General features: G+C 35.0%; 1 protein-coding gene across 2 annotated transcripts in view; it reads left to right on the top strand.

Moving 5' to 3' along the window:
• Window positions 1–1,503: 1,503 nt before the first annotated feature.
• Window positions 1,504–6,000, top strand: part of LOC127853690 (serine/threonine-protein kinase 33-like) — a 64,206-nt gene continuing 59,709 nt past the window's right edge. For both annotated transcript variants that reach the window (XM_052388408.1, XM_052388406.1), the window contains exon 1: window positions 1,504–1,886. The gene's annotated coding sequence lies outside the window, so the exon portion shown is untranslated. The remainder of the gene's footprint in view (window positions 1,887–6,000) is intronic.

Raw genomic sequence — 6,000 nt, 5'->3', positions numbered from 1 at the left:
AATTTTAAGAGAAGAAAGATATAGTGAATCGAAAACCATCAAACACGTGTTTTTAAGTACATAAGCATCGTATCCTTTAGATAAAAACAAGTTTATCAAATTGAAAAGTTTAATAAGAACATTTGGTTTAACATTTCAGGTCAACAATGACCCATTGAGCGTTATTATGTCAATAATTAACGGGATCAAAAATTACACGTAGATTAAGTAAAACTATGAAAACTGTTTGTGTGTGCGTGCATGCGTTTGTATATGTGCTTGCTTGCGAGTATCCATTCGTGCGTGTAAGTGTAAGAACGACCGTACGTACGAATAATTCCGTATGTATGCAAATACGTATACAAAAAGTGTACATGTATTTATTTCCTGTTTATACAAAAGTTTTTTACCAAGTCTCTTTTGGAAATTGGAAACTCTAAGTTCTAAATTAAATCATTTAAGGCATAGCATCTTTTTACGGGATGCTGAAGATAACCGTCCGCTATATACAGTAGATAGGATATGATATGTCCTATATATTAATATTATTGTTGTCACCATTAACCAATCTGTGTTATAACCTTTACTCGGCATTTCATACAGAAGACTCATTGAAACAGTTTAGCAAAAGTCATTTTGGAAAATCGCTTAAATATGGTACTACTATTCACAAATATTTATACATCGTCAAAGCTTTCCTCACTTAATACCTCGTTATATGTACATCCAAGATTTGAGGTGCTAGACATGAGAAGGTGGCGTAAGACGTTTTAAAAATTTACTTTATTATGATTATAAGTTTTGCTTTTATAGGGCATAACTTATTATTAGACTAAAAAACCTTTTACACGTTCAATTGATCAGGAGAAATTACTCCCACTAGCACAACCAGTACACGGATAATTATTTCTGGCACACAGACTTTCAGGATTTAAACTATGTTTTTGTTGTTTTTGAACTACTTGAATTATTTCTTTTACAAGAAAATGCACGGTAAATGTATGGCTTTGTATTAATTCGTTAAATTGACGATGTTTATTATTGAGAACCCTTATACGTGATGCTAATTACTGACTCGTATTTTAATAAAATGAAAATACATATTCATTAATGTAGAAAATGTTTGTACTAAAATGATATATTTTAATTATAATTAAGGCGTTTCAATGTTTTAATTCGTAATTTTATATACATTTATTGATTTAATACATGCCAGTATGCATATGTTTAACGATGCAATACCCATTGTTTTTGCCAACCAGTCAGTATGACTGAGCGGAAAAGCCCGATTGTTAACAATAACAATCACCGGTATATAAACAACTGATGATCAGGGAGAGTAAATTAAACAGTCGGCTGCATATAAGCCATCAATATGAAACTACTTTAAACCCAAAATCTTAACTTTAAATTAAAATTATATTGTGTGATTTATTTTGATGTGTTGTGTTTACTACTCCATTGTCGGGTTTACATTATTGTATTTGCATGTATAATTATTAAGTGTAAAATTGATAACCCGCCATGCGCATAACACTGCGCACCTTGCATGGAAGCCGATAGCGCCTATGGAGACATGAATGTCACGAATGAAAATATTGGTGCTTAAACAGTAAAGACATTACTTTAAATTGCTATTTCAATTTGAAGCCTACATCGGATGTATTGGGCTACTTGTTAGACAGGCAAAAATCATCAGAAGACCTTAAAGTGTATATTGTTATTCATCAACTTTCTAACCGCTTGTGCTATTGGAAACTGTCAAAAGTTGTTCATATTATTAAGTTGTGTAAAGTATTAAGTTGTGACTGTGCATACACTTTTGAACAAGAAAATGGCATTTAATGTGATAAAAATAAAAAAATCAGTTCACAGCGGATAGTGGAACAGAAACTTGTGAGAAACAGGTCAGTTTTAAGCTCTTAACAACCATTTTACATATGAAGTTCTTCAAGTTGATATATTCATGGACGAACCATCTTTCTAACCTCTTAATTTTTGACACATCAAATATAGTGACAATTAAGAGTGAAAAATAACTTGTTTCCACATGGCTGGCAACTTTTAAGTTTAATTGTTATGTTAATCCTCTTTTGATAACAGATTTTTTGCAAGTTTCCAGCACAACCATATCATGTAAAACTCTCAATGCAGCCCAAACAATGATTACCTGCTTTCGAACCCTTCAGTGTACACCATTAAAAATTAATTCGCCCCATGATTTGACCATGGTAACGTGACTTATTACAGAAGCCGATTTGTGTAAATTGTCAAGCAAAGTTGAGAACGAAAATAAGACCATGTTTTTATAAGTTTTTTAATAAAAATCATTAGGTATGTAAAAAGCATTAAGGAATACTATGATTTTTACATGTTTTATGATTAATCTACTTATTCTACAGGTTTTTGACGCATTTTTGTTGATTTGCCGCTACGTGCCAGTTGCTGTAAACAAATTACTTATACACAAAAAACAGTGACGAAGTGCGTGTGCGAGCATGCGTATGAAATGTAAAAAAATCAAGGGTTCAAAAAGAGGTGAGGTTCGAGAAGAGGTACTTTAACGATATTTTGTTGCATTTTTTGTACGATAGTGTCTGATATTCTTCTACACAAAATATTATGGTTTATAACTAACCAGACCAGCATAATTGCTATCTACATGTGAAGTTAGGTGCATTAATTCAACTCTCAGCTTTACAACCCAAACGGTTGCTGACAGTAGCAACGCGCTGTCTATTTTCTTTATGTGAAACAGGGCTATAGATAACAAGCATATTTGCGTTACGATGCAATTAAAATAACCAAAAACGTAATTAAATTAAAAATAAAGCGTACAAAAACACAAATACAAATTTAATAACGTAATTCCCGTAAAAAACATTGCGTCATGAAACGCAATTCTTACAAACACCGGGCGTATTTTTTAGACTGGTTATTTTCTGTACAAAAATGTACCAGATAGTTTATAATTATGCCTACCTATGAAGAAAAGAAGGCAGTGTTTCCAGCGGCTTTCAATGGTTGGGGTATTATTGTAATTATTCGTTGACCTGTCTGATTTCTTCTTTCATTTTCAAGGTATTCAACTCAAAATGGAAAACGGGGTGCATCGCTTTAAACAGCCATAACTTCATCAATTGTGCAGCGATTTTCAAGAGCTCGGTCTTATTCAATGTAGAAATGAATGAACTTTGATCAGAAATTCAGTAATTGTTTGTACATGTAGTTATGTACAGATACCTTTTTGAATTCCATTTGTATAAAAATTATAGTAACCTTAGTAAATTTTTATTATATATGTCATTCCCTAAATTACCCAGTTGAGTTAAAAAACCGGGAGTGAAAAACCCAATTAAAGGGACCTTTGCACAGATTTTGGCATGTTTTGAAGTTTGTCATTAAATGCTTTATATTGATAAATGTAAAAATTGGATCTAAAAAGCTCCAGTAAAAAATCAAGAATAAAATATAAAAAAAGGAAAAAAGTAGCCCGCAGCAGGTTTCGAACCAGTGACCCCTGGAGTCCTGGAGTCCAATTAGACCCCTCGGCCATCCTGCCAAGTGTATATGAATGACGTATTTTATACTTTATATAAGCAATCTTCGTAGTTTCACAAAATTAAACGACAACAACACAACTCTCCAAATTACTTGTTTTCGCGTTGCAACGCTTTATAATTTTCAGGTTTTTAAATCGTCAAATGATGCATATAATGGCTTTATTAGACCATGGTAAATGTTCAGTATTACTGTTTTCTCACAAATATCATAACTAAAACGAAAATTTGCGAATCTGAAACAACTTTTTTCAATTTTGTCACTTTACCAAAATGTGAAAAGATCCCTTTAAGCTCAAAAGTAGGGGGTGAAAATTTTTGCTAAAACTCTATTGAATTTACAAAACCCTAATGTTTTCAAAAAACAGGGGGTTGATTACCCAATATACCCCAAAAGTTATCTATAGCCCTGGTGCAAAATTTGATCACCACTGCAAGGGCTGAGGAACACTGTTACTGCAAAAACTTATCATGGCTTACCTGTCTAACGCACAAACTCATGCAAATGGTACCATTAAAGCAAGAAATAATTGCTTTTATTTTCGTTGTTATTCTTTCGTACCAGGGCTTTTTTTTCAGCTTTTTGGGAAGATAGCCCATGGCTTTGAAATTGGGAATTTTATTGGCATTTTCAAGAAATTGGGAAAATAAATTGGGATTTAAAACTACATGAATGAGTTCAGCATCTTTAATCACAAACACCATCATGATTAACAGTTTTCCACATAATAAGCTCTCACAAAGTCTTCACTCACATCAGGCACCATTTTATTAGGACGCGCTTCATCTTTTTCTGGAGAACTACTGCTTTCAACATGTTGAATATCAGTCAGCACTTTGCTTTCGGAAATCAACGATGCCATGCACAAAAGAGTCACTTGTTATTAAATTACTATCATTAACAATGGAAGGAGTTTCAATGGGAAGACTTGTTCTTCTGACGATGTTTGTTTATTTAATGACGTTTGCTTAAAAAAATAAACAGTTTTCCTTTTGCTGCCAGGTTTTTGCTTAGGAATCTTTATCACGTAATATTTGTAATTGCGCGACTCCTTTGTTCTCCATTCAGCAGAATCACAAAACACTTGAATTTCATCGCAAATATAATAAGCGCCAGGAACAACACGGAGAATATACAAATGTAGCGCATCCAAATCGAGGTATAGTATAAAGCCTGTAAGAGACTGGATCAGGCTACGCTTTGTTAAAAAGCAAAATAGCCAATGTCATTAGCGTTTTTTTTCCCAATTGGGAATTTTTTAGCAAATTTTGGGAAAAAGTGCATATGGACTCCCAGAGTCGTCATAGCAAAAATTATCAAAGGGTCTGGGAGTCCGTTTATTATGCCCCCCTTCGAAGAAGAGGGGGTATATTGCTTTGCTCATGTCGGTCCGTCCACCAGGTGGTTGTCAGACGATAACTCAAGAACGCTTGGGCCTAGGATCATGAAACTTCATAGGTACATTGATCATGACTTGCAGATGACCCCTATTGATTTTGAGGTCACTAGGTCAAAGGTCAAGGTCACGGTGACCAGAAATAGTAAAATGGTTTCCGGATGATAACTCAAGAACGCATACGCCTAGGATCATGAAACTTCATGGGTAGATTGATCATGACTCGCAGATGACCCCTATTGATTTTGAGGTCACTAGGTCAAAGGTCAAGGTCACGGTGACCCGAAATAGTAAAATGGGTCTGTCTGTCGGTCGGTCCGTCCACCAGGTGGTTGTCAGACGATAACTCAAGAACGCTTGGGCCTAGGATCATGAAACTTCATAGGTGCATTGATCATGACTTGCAGATGACCCCTATTGATTTTGAGGTCACTAGGTCAAAGGTCAAGGTTACGGTGACCCGAAATAGTAAAATGGTTTTCGGATGATAACTCAAGAACGCATACGCCTAGGATCATGAAACTTCATGGGTACATTGATAATAACTCGCAGATGACCCCTATTAATTTTGAGATCACTAGGTCAAAGGTCAAGGTCACGGTGACCAGAAATAGTAAAATGGTTTCCGGATGATAACTCAAGAACGCATACGCCTAGGATCATGAAACTTCATGGGTAGATTGATCATGACTCGCAGATGACTCCTATTGATTTTGAGGTCACTAGGTCAAAGGTCAAGGTCACGGTGACCCGAAATAGTAAAATGATTTTCGGATGATAATTCAAGAACGATTTTGCCTAGGATCATGACACTTCATAGGTACATTGATCGTGACTCGCAGATGACCCCTATTGATTTTCAGGTCACTAGGTCAAAGGTCAAGGTCACAGTGACAAAAAACGTATTCACACAATGGCTGCCAGTACAACGCACAGCCCATATGGGGGGCATGCATGTTTTACAAACAGCCCTTGTATTGACTACCTGTGAAGTGAAATAGAACAAGGGTTTTTCATTGGTGGCTATGATCATTTGACTTGAAATAGTTGCCAACCTTTAAACA

Source organism: Dreissena polymorpha, chromosome 12 (assembly GCF_020536995.1).
Source record: "Dreissena polymorpha isolate Duluth1 chromosome 12, UMN_Dpol_1.0, whole genome shotgun sequence".
NCBI lineage: Eukaryota > Metazoa > Mollusca > Bivalvia > Myida > Dreissenidae > Dreissena > Dreissena polymorpha.
Note: the sequence above shows the minus strand (reverse complement) of the source record. Positions and strands in the feature narration are given on the sequence as shown.